The following is a 16,166-nucleotide window of genomic DNA, read 5'->3' as shown; positions in this document are numbered from 1 at the left end:
ACAACTCTTCGACAAATTAATAATGTCACCAACGAGAATGGACGTACATTGGACCTCTGCTTTGTAAGTGCCCGGGACAGCGCTCCGTACTGCTGCATTGCACCGACTCCTTTAGTCAAGCAGGTGCGTCATCATCCCCCACTACATCTTGTATTCGCTGGTAACCTAGGAGTGCATTTTGAAGACGTCTCAAACTCTATCGTCTACGATTTTAAAAACGCTGACTACGACACGCATCGTTAGTACGCTGTTGGATATAACCTGGGACGAAAATAATAACAATGACGACGCGAACGAAGCAGCGATGACGTTTTCTAGTATTCATAACTACATTATCGATCGCCATGTGCCAAAACGAACAATTAGTATCGATCAACACCCTCCCTGGCAATCAACCGTCCTTAGACGGTTAAAATCTGCCAAACGAGCTGCTTTCAAAAAATTCTCGAAGCATAAGACACTTGCATTACGAAATCACTACTTTCAACTCAACCACGAATATAAACAACAAAGCAGGCGCGCCTTTTTTAGACACCAGCGAAACGTCGAGCGTCAACTGAAATCCAAGCTCAAGTCGTTCTGGAAGTATGTTAACGAGAAACGAAAAGAATCCGGTTTACCATCTTGTATGTCGTTTAATGGAGTTTTAGGCACCGATACTAAGGAAATTTGCCAACTGTTCTCCGACAAATTTTCATGCGTTTTTTTTTCCAACGAGCACCTGCCACCACAACAAGTCGCTGCTGCCGCTAATTTAACTCCTTCTCTAGGACAAACCCTCAACCGAATTTGTATCGATAATGCTGCCATTCTTGCAGCAAATGCCAAACTGAAAGCATCTTGTTCCCCGGGTCCAGATGGTGTTCCCTCGATTTTTGTCAAAAAGTGCATCAGCGGGCTTCTTGAACCACTTCGGCGAGTCTTCGAGCTATCACTCACTACTGGTACATTCCCTTCCTGCTGGAAAGCAGCGCACATGTTTCCAGTTCATAAAAAAGAAAACAAATCGAACATTGACAATTATCGGGGAATCTCGTGTTTAAGTGCTGTATCAAAACTGTTCGAGCTGGTTGTGTGAGATCCTATTTTCTTTCACTGCAAACTCTACATTGCAGATGACCAACACGGTTTCATGCCTAAACGATCGACAACGACAAACCTTCTCTCGTTCACAACATATGTAATGGATGGATTCGCTGACGGATTGAAAACCGATGCTATTTACATGGATCTATCTGCGGCCTTTGACAAAATCAACCATGATATCGCAATAGCGAAGCTGGACAAACTCGGCATTCATGGACAACTTCTGCGCTGGTTTCGTTCCTACCTCGATGGAAGGCAACTCCAAATCAGCATTAAGGACTGTCTCTCTGCACCATTCTTCGCTACATCCGGCATACCACAAGGAAGCCATCTCGTGCCAGTAATATTCCTCCTCTACTTTAATGACGTCAATATCACATTACAAGGACCCCGCCTTTCTTTCGCCGACAACATGAAAATTTTTCAACAAATACGGGATAAAACCGATGCCGAGCTTCTTCAGAGGGAATTGGACAGCTTTAGTACGTGGTGTGATCTAAACAGAAAGGTTTTAAACCCGAGCAAATGCTCAATCGTTACGTTCACGCGGAAACGCCATCTGACTCAGTTTAACTACCATTTTTTCGGCTCGAGCATTCCAAGACACTCTCACATCAAAGATCTCGGAGTCGTCATGGGTTCGGCACTAACATTCAAACCACACGCGTCATACATCGTGGATAAGGCATCACGACAGCTTGGCTTCATCTTCCGAATAGCGAAAAACTTCAGGAACGTATATTGTCTTAAATCGCTTTACCGCGCGTTGATCCGCTCAACGTTAGAATATTGTTCTGCTGTTTGGAATCCGTACTACCAGAAGGGGATTGACAGAATCGAGGCTGTCCAACGCAGGTTCATACGCTTCGCTCTTCGTCATCTCCCATGGCGAAACAGATTTCAGCTGCCGAGCTATGAAAACCGTTGCCAGCTAATACACCTTGATACACTCAGCATTCGGAGGGATTGCTCTCGAGCCCTGTTCGTCTCGGAATTAATCTCTGCCGGAGTGGATTGCCCTACAATCCTCGGACGTCTGGATCTTCAAGCCCGCGTTCGAGCTCTACGTAATAACTCTCTTCTGCGAGTTCCGTTCAGGAGAACCAATTATGGTTGCCAGAGCGCTGTTACCGGACTCCAACGAATTTTTAACAGTGTGGCGACGACTTTTGACTTCAACCGGACGCGGAATGCGATAAAAGCGAAAATGTTGGCAATTTTAAAATGTAATTAGTTTTAGCAACCACCATTGGGGCCAAGGGGCCTGTTGGTGAAGGTAATAAACATAAACAAAATTTTATAGTAAATATATAATACAAAATAGCAGCTGGTGTAAATCACATAAAAAGGAGGTAATGAAATACAACATTGACCATTTGGCATAATAATTGTTATCTAAAAGAATTCATTCGACATGTTTTTTCTGCTCGCCTGAAAATGCAGTCTGCTACTAACACGGAAACAATACTACCAGTGCGCAGCTAACAATACTGTTTTCCCAATATACCGATTAGTTGTATAGTTTCGGAATACCGTAAAACGGGGTATCTTTGATCACCTGATAACTTTGATCACATGAGATCTTTATGAGTTACCGTTCATCGGATTAATGTTTAGTCTATTGCTGTTAATAGCAAATTTCATGCTCAACATTTGCCGCGAACAAAGTTTTTTAGTAACTTGTCATGATTCCGTGTAATTTGACAATTTTCAAAAATAGACCCATTTAGTAACTATGAAACGACGACGTATGGGGAACAGCGAATTATTTTTTTTTGTGTTTATCTTGTAATGTGAATGGGTTTCGATTTTACACAGTAAAAACTACTCATTTTGTGGAAAATTTGTCAATGTGGGCAATTTTTGTAGAAATCAACTCTTCTTTCAGGATTGTAACTTATGTAACTTGCATATATGATGGTCCGATATAACGTGATCATATAATGATTTCATTCGTAAACAAACGATTTGCGCCTCAATATAACTTTGATTAGAAGCGTTTGGATCTTTCTTCGTCAAAACAAAAGAATAAAAATTACAAGTAGGATATTTCACTGTAGACGACGTCGTGTTTCATAGTTCCTACTCATGGGGCACACTGGTACATTTTACCACCGACCGTTTATAATAAAAAAAAAGAACTTCAGTGACGGTACGATAAGATGATTCTCACTAACAAAATTATAGAAACAAACAATCCAATCGTTTTTGAACATATTCAGAATTTATCCGCAACGTTTATAAAGTTGTTTGAATTTACATTGCAAATAACTTTCCTGCACCCTTTTGATCTGATCAAACCATGCCTTGTATATTCTTGAAATCGAGCTACTATAACTGAACTGATCCGTTTTTTCGAAAGCGTAGATATTTTGGGTAATTATTTCACAAAAAAATCATGGAAGTTTGTTGTTAACTATTTCATTTCCACTATTTTTCTAAACGAAATTCGATAAAATTGCTCTGTATCCTTCCAGGCAAACTTGTTTTTTGGGCCGTAACAATAATGGGCATGGGATTCCCTGAAGGTATGGAACTCTTCGAACGCTATCTAAAAGAGAACTTTTAGAACCAATAATTCTGCTGATCAACGTTACCCCGGCAGTAAAGTTTAAAACTTTACAATGAAAATATTTATTTTTCATAACTATACGAAATAAATCGAACGAATTTAATCTGTGGGCACCAGTACTTGTTTTAAAAATACAAACAATTGTGCGTCCAATGATTAAGCCTTACGTTGTGGATGAGCAGTTCGTTCTGATCGGGATTGGAATGGGTCGAGAATCCATACTTAGATACGTGGTTTCCGGGTTATTCTCATTGCAGGTCACTCGTCGGATGATATCAACGGTAGCAGGTAAATAATCGATTAAGCCAGCGATTCGCAACTTTTTGCGTACCACGGGACCCCTTAGAAATCATCCTGGGTTACTGCGGATTCCCACGGATAAACATCGATTGTGTATGCTATCAATATGTTATTTTCAGTTTGTTAGGAAACAAGTCTTGAAATTTCAATATACACTCGGAAATTTTTTTTTTCTTCGCTGCTCCCCAAAAACGTGCCCCTAGCGGTCCGCGGACTCCAGGTTGGGAATTACTGGATTAAGCAACAACAGCAACAGGTAAATAAAAATTTTATACTTTGATTAGTCTTTTTATTTAAACTTATCACTAAGTACAGAACCAACCGCCTTGAGCGGTGGTCGGATATCGAATGCAAATATTTTTTTTTCGTCTTAGATTATCTATTCAATAACATTAACTCTGGCATCACGGCCAACAATCAAGGATACTGTGCAGCGCTACCCAGGTAACCAACAAGCATTAGTGTATGCAGTAAAGTAGCGTAAATTTTGCATGCCGGATGCTTCTTGCAGTATGCTGGCATTCGTTATGCATAACTGTTGTTAATCAGCATTTGAAAAACTGTTCAAAAACTTCTTGCCAGTAAACAGCATTCTGAATGCACAACAGTAGTAAAAAAGCATTTTCATAGCACAGCAGTAATGTAGCCGTATATTTTGCCAAAAGCGACTTTTAAATAGCATTTAAAACGACTTAAGTGCTTATCAAGTAGCCGTTAAGACGCATTCAGCATGCTTATTGGTTACCTGAGTACTACTGTACACAGAATCGATGACACTACCTAACCATCTACTTTTACACCTCCATATTTTATGCTAAACTCACTGACAAGATGGTGTGTCACAAAAATCCTGTTTTACAATAACAGTTTTGTCGCGATGATGATATTGACAAATATTGAAACGTGGACAGATCGGCAACCAACCACAGCGTCATTTCTGCAAGATGTTTTGAAATCGACATTTTACATCAAAACTCTCAGATAAAACACTCTCAACGCCCTCCCCCTCCACCCCATGAATCATTTTTCTGTCTACGTGTTTGTATTTAGGCTCTGAGGAGGCGTTTCAGTTATTTTGTGGGATTATATGAAAGCTACAGTTTTGTACTCTGAACTGTGTGCTTGGGATCACTATCCCGATGGAAAATGTATGTACCCTTACATAAGGATGTCTAAAAACATGCTCAACCCTTGATGTACATGTTTGAAGTACTTTTGAAGCAAAAATCAATTTTCTAAAAAACCTTCTAGAGGTCTACAGTAAAATTAAATATTGAAATCCCAATTTTATTAAAAAAGACCTTTTTCATAAAATGACTTAGTGAAACCTCTAGATAATTTTTTTTGAATATTGAATTTTTCTCCAAAGTTGAGCACTAGCGCATGCGATACAAAATTTGGACAAAATTCAAAAGGCAAAAAAAATCTATCAAGTTTTCTCTCTATATGAAAACATTTATCAGTTTATCAACGTAATCTAGAAAAAAATTGGAGCTCATTCGAGAAACTTTACGTTTACAGTTTACAGGTTGTAGGAACTTTGTTCATAGCTGTTGAAAAAGTTGATGGTGACATTTACTTGGTTTCTTTCTTAATTTGGATTGTCAGATGTTTGATAGTTTTAGGGTAGAAATAATGGCATATACTCTCCGCTACAAATTAGCCCAGACATCCTCAATTGGACGCAGTTGTAGTACATTTGAAGGGTTATCAGCTTTGTGTACAAAAGGTATGCCATAATCCTACATAGCGTTCAAATTTTTTTGCTAGCTAGATGCCAGATCGGGCTTTCGCAGTCATTTTGTTTGTGTGGTATCTCCTAGTAACACTGGATGTTGAAAATATGTGCCTCGAGTCAAAGGCGATATTTATGTTTCGCCCTAAAACGTTGATACCCCTGAGATATTTACAATCCCTATTATTCCGTTACGGTTTATTTTAGTTGGGCGTTGCACCCAAGTCTACCGCACGGTCTATGGTAGAACATAACTCATCATCATGTTTTACCGCCGACGCCGGCAAAAAATTCTTCACAAATCCTCGCCTAGAACGACCATGCGATCATTCTTCTCCCTTTCTGCTAGCATCTCCTACTCTGCAGAAGGCAAAGAATTCTTCACATTTCCTTTCGATCAGGCCCATATGAGCCTGCCTAGTTCTAGTTTTCCGTTCTAAGTTTATAACTGATTCGCTCTAGAATACCTATCCGTCTTTCAATTTCATTGCTTTCGTTTCTCTTAGTCTCAAATTTGCCGAACATAGCCAACAAAATCGATTTTGTTGGATATTTTCGGCAAATTTGAGACTAAGAGAAACGAAAGCAATGAAATTGAAAGACGGATAGGTATTCTAGAGCGAATCAGTTATAAACTTAGAACTAGTTCTAGTTTTCCGTTCTAAGTTTATAACTGATTCGCTCTAGAATACCTATCCGTCTTTCAATTTCATTGCTTTCGTTTCTCTTAGTCTCAAATTTGCCGAAAATATCCAACAAAATCGATACAGTAGAACCTTGCGGCAATTAAAACATAGTAACACAAAATCGATACAGTAGAACCTTGCGGCAATTAAAACATAGTAACAAGCTTCAACATTGCTGAACAATAGAATCTGTTATAAAGCTATTTCAGCAAAGTATTTTGAAAATGCGCTTCGATCATTATCCTATTTTTTTTTTGGTTTTGATGATAAACGAGACAAAACACATTCATGAATATGATTTGTATATAATATGTACCACGCACCACTAAATCCGTCCGCTTCTGAAGCCCAGGCTCTGGAACATAATTAATATACACGTGCAATGCACAGGCCTGTCGCTTCGACGCCTTCCTGTTTTAACTTTGTTACTGTATATTGCTGTATATTTCTTTTTTTTATTGGCGTTTGGTGTTCAAAAAAGCATCGGAATGAATACATTTTTACTTTTTTGTGAATTTATTAATATTTGTTCAAAAGGCAAATTAATTAGCTTCACAACGCCATATAGATAGGCTAAATCGTTTCGAAACTTTCGATGTTACAGCACTACTATCCTATTTAATTATAAATTCAATAAAAATTAGGCATATTAGAGCGAGTTTAGTTTTGAGATGCAAATGTACCCCACAAAACCGTTAACGTATACAAAAAATCACGAAACCGTTCGTTTCTTCTATCGGAGAAGATAAAATGCATGAAAAGTAATAGTGTAGATAGATAATATTATTGGTAAATACTTCAATCGACAAGACATTTTATTAATTTTGTTGTACTCTTTTGTAACAAAAGAGTTTTATAAATAAAGTGCTGTAAGCCACGAAACAGCATGTTTTGCACTCACTCCGTATGAATTTATTATGTAACTCGGTTGAAGTCGTTCAAAGTTATAGCAAAAACTGTGGTTGCTAGAAACACAGAGGTACTTACGATTTTATGCAGTGTTGCGCATTACTCTGTATGAGATTTAATAATACACAGATTCTACCTCGAGTATGACAGGGTTGCTTTTTTTAATGCTGGAGGCATTAATTTTTTTAGATAGCCTGTATATTAGTTGGGGACTACTGAGAAAACAACTGTAGGAATTAGCATTGACAGTAAATTAAACAGTACGATAATAATATAAAATTAGATGATTTACAGTGTCTTCAATCGATTTGATATTACAGTGTATTCAATCGCGGCATAAACATGTGTAAATTGTCTGAAAGATAAACGAAGGTCAATCTATTCTGTACATAGGCATGATATACTTAGAATCATATTTCTAACATTCAACCAAATAATTCAGGAATCATTCAAATAATATTCAACTACCACAAAACAATATTGTATTAGACAAATTTGTAAAATAGCAAACCTGCATTTCCCAACGGGGCGGATTTCTACAATTTTTATTCAGTTGATAAAAAATTAGTCCCACTAAGAAATCATTACTATGAAGAATCGTTTTACGCGCACGAAGATTTTTTATATTGACCAAAGCTTTACAATCAGTCGACGCCGACGTCGTTCATTCATTAGGTATTTTTTTTAATTAATCAATCCGTTTCCCCTGTTACATTACCTAATAAACGCCAAAGGCGGCAAAAAGGTAGAAAACGATCAATACTTCCAATCGAGGGCGCAAAAAGTCAATGCTTTGTACGGTGCGCCACATAGCAGAGCTGTATAATTACAGACTCGGTTGGAAATAGAGTCTATTCTGAAATTACTGGTGCTGATGTAGAACATTTTGCACCACGTGCTGGATAGAAAACTTCTCGAGGTGGCGATCTTGAAGGGATAATGCGAATGGCCAATTCCTCATTCAATAATCACGCAACCAACGAGCCCTAGGGGCAAATGGTGATGCTAGTGTTTTTTGGGGTTTCCTTGAATTCAACTCCTCTCTGACACACGACTGGTGCATCAATTCAGGTTTCGTTCGTCGTTCGTTGTTTTGCGGGTAATTAAAATATCATTAGCTTCACGGAATGAGCCGCCGTTGGATTTTGCGTCGATCTTCCGCGAGGGATAATTTCGCTAATGTTGAAAAAACGCGATCATGCTGTTGATACTGCTTCTGCTGTGGGCAATGTGTAGATTTGCACAACGCGGGTGTGGCCCTGAAACCTGTCACATTGGGCGCAATTTTAGTGATTTTGCAAAATAGCTTGGAGCCAGTCTGTAGTAGGTCAATTCGTATATAAAACTATAACGAGAATTTGAGAAAGTACGTTAGATAGGAGTTTGAAATCATTGAGTAAATTAAGATACAGAAATCCCTTATTGGAAGGATTCAGTCGCTGCAACATTACGATTCCTTTACACCCATACGAGCTACCTGTAACTACTATATTAACTGTTGATATTGATGCATCATATTTCAAACTTTTAGCAATATATTGCACTGTAACCCTCATCAACTAGCGTCATAATCGCTACGCAGTTCACCAACCACTGTGACGTTTGTGGCCCGTGGTGAGAGCTACTTATGTTTTCTCCATTATACCAAAATGGCTCGTGTAAAAATGGCATTATCTCGATGAAAGTGGTGCGGCACAAGCAGAGCTATGCCGAGACTGTTATTAAAATTTTCCTATTATCTTCACTATTTCACGCCTGTCGTCGTACAATGATTATCGCAAAACTTCGCATCAGGTTGTCGGCAAAAGTTCAACGGCTTCCGACCAGTAGCCGTTCACCGATCGTGCCCAAATAATAGGTAACCAAGATTAATATTGCCTTGTGGACAAAATAAAAAATCTAAAATTTGTCCTGCCCATGCAAACTAGATCTCCAGAGTCCGATACGACGGACACTTTGTCTTATGGCTAGCCCTGTCGAAACGGACTGGGTCCTAATTTGACATCAATGAGACTGCTAAAAATAAGATTCAAGTTCATCACAGGGAGTTCTCCACGACGATGACGGATTGCATGAGAGTGCTAAAATCTTCTGAGCATTATGAAAAGTTGAGCAACATCTGGACTATACATGTTGATATACGTACATGATGGTAACATAAGGTTCGTATCGTTGACCCCAAGCTCTGCGGAAAACAGCATGTTGGGACGTTCTGAACATTGATTGATTGATACCCAAACCAGTACGTTGCTGTGTTCAAAATTCCCAGTGCTGAATCGAGGACAAGCTTCACTCCACGAAGCAACCGAATTAAGCAATCGCCGTTTTCCTCGGTCTCGTAGCAGCAACTATTTACTTACCATCATTCTGATTCCAGTTCGGCCCATATAAATACGAAACGGACATAACTAACATGTTCGAGCCTTTTGCAAAGACATATGGCAAGATAATTTGAAAAGTCCATAAATAGAGCTGTGCCATTATCAGTAAACCGGCCACTGAATGGACTGTTGTAATGAGGTAATAGATCGCCGAAACGAATGGCCTACTACGTACAGTGATGGATCGGATTTGTCACGGTGTTGGTTGTATCGACGGACCTGAAGAACAAGTTCGTTATTACTTAAACAAACAATCCGACACAGCATAATTAGTCGCAGCGAATAGGCTAGACAAGAAACTATTAGATAATAAAATGATTTTTTTTTATTTACTATTTTAGCAACGTCATTGCCACTCAGGATCAGTACGAATGTTTGTTTTTTTGCCCATTAAGTAATCGGTAACGATGACTGATGGCACGCTAGATCTTCGTTGCAAGTTTCGTGTTTTAAAGTAGGATAGTGGCTCTGGTTATGAGACAAGTGTTAACTTTGCCCGTAAGTTTTATCTTATCATCTATCTATGACGATTGAGAAGGGGCCCCGCAGTAAAGATAAAGAATATACATTATGTTTAAAACATGAAGATTGTTTTTTGAAGATGTTTTGTCTCCGGGTTTCAAAATCCACTTAGAGTGCAAAAATTTGAACTTCGTCATTTGTATACTTTCAATACAAAAAAATAAAGAAAGGTTGTATATTTTTGAAAACCACTAAAATATTCTGAGAAACCAAGTTGAAGAAGCATTGAGCATATTTTTAGAAAAATCTAATGGCAGTTTTACTCATTTGAAGATATTAGTAGAGCAACGTTTTCTTTCTTTGTTTTTCGCATTTCATTTCATTTGCATTTTTCTTTATTTCATGCTCAATTTTTCATTCAGTTTACCAGATAGGTTTCGATTTATTACCATGCTTTTGCTTTAACAAACTTGTCGAGTATGTATTAAGTAGGTATTTAAGGTTAATTGTCTAAAGCGGGCCTTACACGTTCAATATTTTTGTCAATAATAGAGAGTATTGACAAAAGTATTGTACGTGTAATGGAAAAAAAATATTGACGATGTGGATTTCAAACGGGACTGAAATATTGTAACAATATCGTCAATACTGGTATTGACGAAAATATTGAACGTGTAAGGGCCGCTTAAAACACAAAACTCAATAAAGCCAAGGTAAAAGGGAAGTCAAATGACATGCTATGAACGTTAGAATGAAGTAAAAACAGTTAAGGTACACCAGGGCAAGTTGAAACGGGTTTTTCAAAGTTGAAATTTGAACTAGAGAAGTTTAAATCATAAAATAAACAATTCATAATCTAGTTATGAAATATAGTGGTTATTGAAAATTCAAATTTTCAAGTGCTTTGTTTCGGCTTGCCTCTCGTTTCGGGGTATGTTGAAATAATATGATTTCATGAGTTGAAAGTTTGGCCTTTGTACCAGTCGCTGCATAATACCGTGTGCCAGAGTGAGGGACTCTGAATAGAAAAGATAACTCTGAACCCTACTCCTCTAACCTCCACCAAGGAGTCCGATATGTATACAAAAAATGTAGGACAATAATAAATTCAAACACTGTATTCTACATAGTAGAACTCTGAAATATTTACATACCCAAGTGAGCTTGAAAGAGAAACGAAAGAAAAATCACGCTCGGTGCGCTGAAGGAAATGCTTCGGTTGTTTGCCTTGTCGTTCAATCGTGCCTCGTAGTGCATTCATTTAGTTATTTTCGGTTCAAATTCAATTTCAGTTTCAAACTGAATTTTGATTCTATGCTGACTATGAGTTATCGACCAAGAATACCTCAGGCATAGATTACACACTTTTCTTATGCTCGAAAATATAAAAGATGTCACTTTCTGCCCACATAGGGTGATGAGCCTATTTTGGCACCATTATGGAGAGGGTCGCACTATTTTTTGAATAACTTAAAAAGAAGCCATATTACCTATAACCTTTTTCAGAATAAAGTATCAGTGTACTGTTTCTTAAACATCTGTATAATGCTTATTTGGCAGAATTGTCTCAATTTTCAGCATAAATGAAAATAAATGTTCTATTCTGTGCATCTATTCCCACCTGAACGTTCCAATTATCGCCTCATGGGTGTGCCGATTTCCACCTCATCGAAAAACAATCTAGTTGAAACGCAATGCCTCATATTTCATTTGCGTCGATTCTAACTAGGTATCCAGATCATGGACGCCAACGCGTGATTTGTAAAACGAATTATTCTGCTTTTTTCAGCCGATCAAAACAAACGTAAACATTACGCACACGAAAGAAACTCATCAGCTGTTAGTGGAAGAGCGCCCAGAACTGCGCATGCAGGAAATAACCATGCGAAAGTTAACAACTGGAATATAAAGTTCACATCACACATTACTTCCTCCCGATCCAAATTGTATGTGCAGATGAAAATAAAATATCTGCGATCAACAATTAGTTGAATAACTTGAAATAATTGATTACTTATACCTGAAATTGCATAACATTATGTTTTCAAGTTCATGTTTTGGTTTGGCCGCACTGGTGATTCTTTTCTGTATGATGGATGCAAAAAGTTGGTTTTGAGTGTGGTAGTGTATCAGCAAAACATACCAATAATAGGAACCCCCGTATTTAGTTTTATCCTATTATAACACTAGGCCTATTCTAGTGTTTGACGAGTGCTTTTAAAGCGAAATAATCGTAAAAAGGTTCTCCAGCTAAAATAAAGGTATGTATCAGTGCAATATTTAATATATTTGTGCCGGAATAACGAGATATGAGGCGGTAAATGCTGGCTCGAAAGTGTTTATTTTGCTAAGCGCCGTTGCGTCCTGTTTCGGTTCACTACGCGAGTGAGGCGGATCAGCAGATATTTCAATAAGGTGATTTTGTTTTAATTAAAAGTTGGATTTAGTGGATAGTTCTGAATACGTATGTGCACAACAAATAAAGAAAATAACTTGAGCTTTTTTAGCACACCTGTTTTAGCCAAATCGATATTGTCATTATCTCATATGCTTGGTTCGAAACCAAGGGGTACGAAATAGGGTCACAATAGGCTCTACTGCCATAATAGGCACATCACCCTATAACAAATGAATGCGTTGGTTGGTGAATGAATACATATTTGCACTGAATGGATTCGATTCTGCGTGAAGCTTCAGTCAGCTGGGAAGCGAATGTGTGAGAGAGGCGTTGAAACTGAATGCTGGGTTTGATAAATTCACACAGCAATTGGCAACTGAATTTGAAATTGCGCAGCAAATTACAAACGAAAATAAACCAAGTATGTAACCAGTTATTATTAAATAGTAAAATAAATATTTAGTCGACTTCCTGGTGTACTAGCGGACCATAACGGATGCTAGAACAAAATGACCAATCCCGAATTGAAGATTAGAGCATTACTACTGTCGTTCCAACCCTCTGTATGTATTTCTATTTGCCCCAATGGGTGTCAAAATAAGGGGTATAATGGAACGCTAAAAAATAAGGTTTCTTAGCACACAGTTTATAATTACTACACTTGATAGATCCCAAACGATTGTTTAACATACAACTTTTTAGTAGGGGAGACCGGGGCTAGTTGGCGGTGTTTTTAGTTTCCATTTTTTACAGCTTTGATGTAGGTAAATCTTGCAAAATAGAACATATGGCAAGAAAGGACAGACTGTTGGCAACCTCCCTGATGTTTTTCAAAGTTGCATTGCCTTTGTTTTAATAGACAAAAATGTGTGACTCGGAAAAACTTCAACTTACCCCGGCCCCAGGATAAGTTGGCGGTAGGTATGGATACGCCAGAAAATAAGCAATCATATTTCTGAATGTCTTTTCAATAAAACTGTATATTACCGACAATTGCCAATATATTTCAGTCTCAATACCTCGGCATTTGGACTTTGACACGTATTCCATACTCAAAAGCATATTTTCGAAATTCTTCAGGCGATTGGCCAACCCTGCATTGACGAGATACACAAGAAAAAGATTTTCTTACTTTGAAGTGAATTCCAAAAATAAAAATATTTGATGATTATTTTGCACTGTAAATAGCACCGCCAACTTGCACTGTAAATCCGCAAACTTTTTCAACAAAACACATTGGATAATGGGTTTCACATAACTTGAGGTACACAACGCAGCGCTGTATGTATGATAGAAACGAAGAAAAAGGGATTCCGCCAACTTACCCCAACCGCCAACTAGCCCCGGGCTCCCCTAGTAATCTGTAACCACAACATTTTTCTACCGATTTATCTGATTCTGGAAAAAGAGGTTTTTGGTTTCGCGAACGACGAAAAATAAACAAAAGGGCCAAAATCGGGGGGGGGGGGATGTTTCAAACTACCGTTTATGGCAGTGGTTTTCAACCTTTTTCGTTCCATGTACCCCTTTCCGAACATTGATAACCATGATGTACCCCTTTCTAAAAATTGTTTAGCATCATTACCCTGTAGGGTTGCTGCCCCTCCAGTTTTTGTAGAGGATCTCATTGCCTCCGGGTTTTGCATCTATTTCTCCGAGTATAGTGATACGATGAATAATTTCAACTCAATATGTTCAAATGACTACCTCCGGTGTTAATGTTGACTGCTCCAGCAGCGGACCTTAACTGTTGGCCAGGTAGAAACGATTTGCTACTTCGTTGGAACCTTCCTAGCGACTGTGATGACAAATAACCGAATATTTTATGCACAGCAACAATTTTGTAAGACACCGCAGTGTGCTTCACAGATGCTACCTCTTTCCTGCCTGCTTCACGGTACTTAGCTGTGGCAGAGAGCAATGATTGTTCGGCTGCTCCTCCACAGCGTGAGTGGCCGGTGCTTTTGGATTTTTGTCGTTAGACAGGGAAGTGAAATTTCACACCTATCTAAGTGGAAAATACGGTTTACGAACGTGATAAATTTACAGCTAATAAGAAAAGCTCAAAGTATTGGTGTGTATCATGCTTTGCCAAAACAAAACAACAAACGGTCAATGTGAGTCAATTTTGGTGATTGATACTTCGACGAGTTACAAAAAGAATGAAAAAATTTATACTTATCTAATTTAAACTCAGCGGATAGGTCAGATAGGTTCAAAGTGATTGTATAAAACCTATCCCAGGTCAGTAAAAATTTCCGGGTGAAAACCATACCAAAGGTGGTAACCCTATTACCCTGCAAAAAAGATTTTCAATTGGATGAATGCCACAATTTCACAATAAGAAAACTGTTCCAGGGCACTCTCAGTAAGCATCTCAATTTTTGACATACTGAAACAATATATAAAGGCAAATACCCGACGGGAATGTTTGGATAACAAGTTAAAATTTGTCCCGCATAATTCACTCCCAACAATCGTCCAATTTACCCCTGGGGGTGAATTCACCCCCGGTTGAAAACCACTGGCTTATGGTATACAAAAGGTGCGTTTAAGGAAGCTTTTTGTTGGAAAAAATAATCTCGGTTATTGCTATTTTCTGGTGAAGGTTCAGATTCCCGTTCCAACTTTCCTAGCATTTCAACATGCCCCGGTGTACCTTAATACTAATCAATTTAACAATTTTTAGAACTTTTTATTGAATATTTTTCATGAACTTGTGAATATGTAGCCGAAAACGGATAAATATTTGAGCTAGTAGCACAAGACTAGAAAAAATACAACTACGCGAGTTTGTGGGTAAAAACATCGCCCACGATGTAGCCACTTTCTTGCGGATTAACTCCGTTATCAGCCTTAGGAACTGTTTCACCAAGCGCACGTTTGGTCTAATACGAATTTGTTCAAAGTCAGTCGCAATGGTAATTTTCGTAGTAGAGGCACACTTCACTGTTTGTGTAGTGGATGAGCAACAAAGCAGTAAAAATTGAAAGCTTAGTTTATTGATAGCTATAACAGGGTACTTTTTTGCTCTTGCTCTGAGCGAGATTCAGGAACACATGTGATCGATTTATAACAGTGTGAGAACGGGCGTTAGCATAGTCGCACTTTCGTGTGTTTAAATTCGTAAGTGGTTACATGTTGACTTGATTACCTTAGTGTTTGTGCAAGATCGCGGGCGTAGGTGTGCGCTCTCCCGATTGAATCTTTGCGTGCGTGGTCAGTTTTATATTATCGTAAAAGGCACAATCATTTCCATGTTAATGTTTGTAAATCGTGCATGGTGGCGTTTTTGGAGTTTCGTGCATACCAATACATGTAACCTTGTGGTCGTTCGCATATTCCCATGTATTTTTAAGAAGGAACAGTAGAAACAAGACATTAATTAGACATTCATTCAATAAATTATTGATGGACAAACCACTCGTATATTGCAATATATTAGAGAAATGCATTAGATATTGTTGCAATAATGAGAAGGACTACAAAAAATGTTTAAAATACAAGGTGAGAAATGCAAAAACATACAGCACATGAAACAAGAACATTGTATTTCGAATATCATACAAATATTGGAAACACTAACTAATGGCTTAACTTTGGTTTGGGTAGGCGACATCAGGAAAAGCATGCAAAA

General features: G+C 38.2%; 1 protein-coding gene and 1 long non-coding RNA gene across 5 annotated transcripts in view; both read right to left on the bottom strand.

Annotated features, from left to right (window-relative positions):
- The window catches only part of LOC131682649 (protein outspread), a 641,520-nt gene that overhangs the window by 502,217 nt on the left and 123,137 nt on the right, over positions 1-16,166 (bottom strand). The gene's annotated exons all lie outside the window — the stretch shown is intronic.
- Positions 1-16,166, bottom strand: part of LOC131682662 (uncharacterized) — a 77,517-nt gene that overhangs the window by 5,382 nt on the left and 55,969 nt on the right. The gene's annotated exons all lie outside the window — the stretch shown is intronic.

This window comes from Topomyia yanbarensis, chromosome 2, assembly GCF_030247195.1.
Source record: "Topomyia yanbarensis strain Yona2022 chromosome 2, ASM3024719v1, whole genome shotgun sequence".
Lineage (NCBI taxonomy): Eukaryota > Metazoa > Arthropoda > Insecta > Diptera > Culicidae > Topomyia > Topomyia yanbarensis.
Note: the sequence above shows the minus strand (reverse complement) of the source record. Positions and strands in the feature narration are given on the sequence as shown.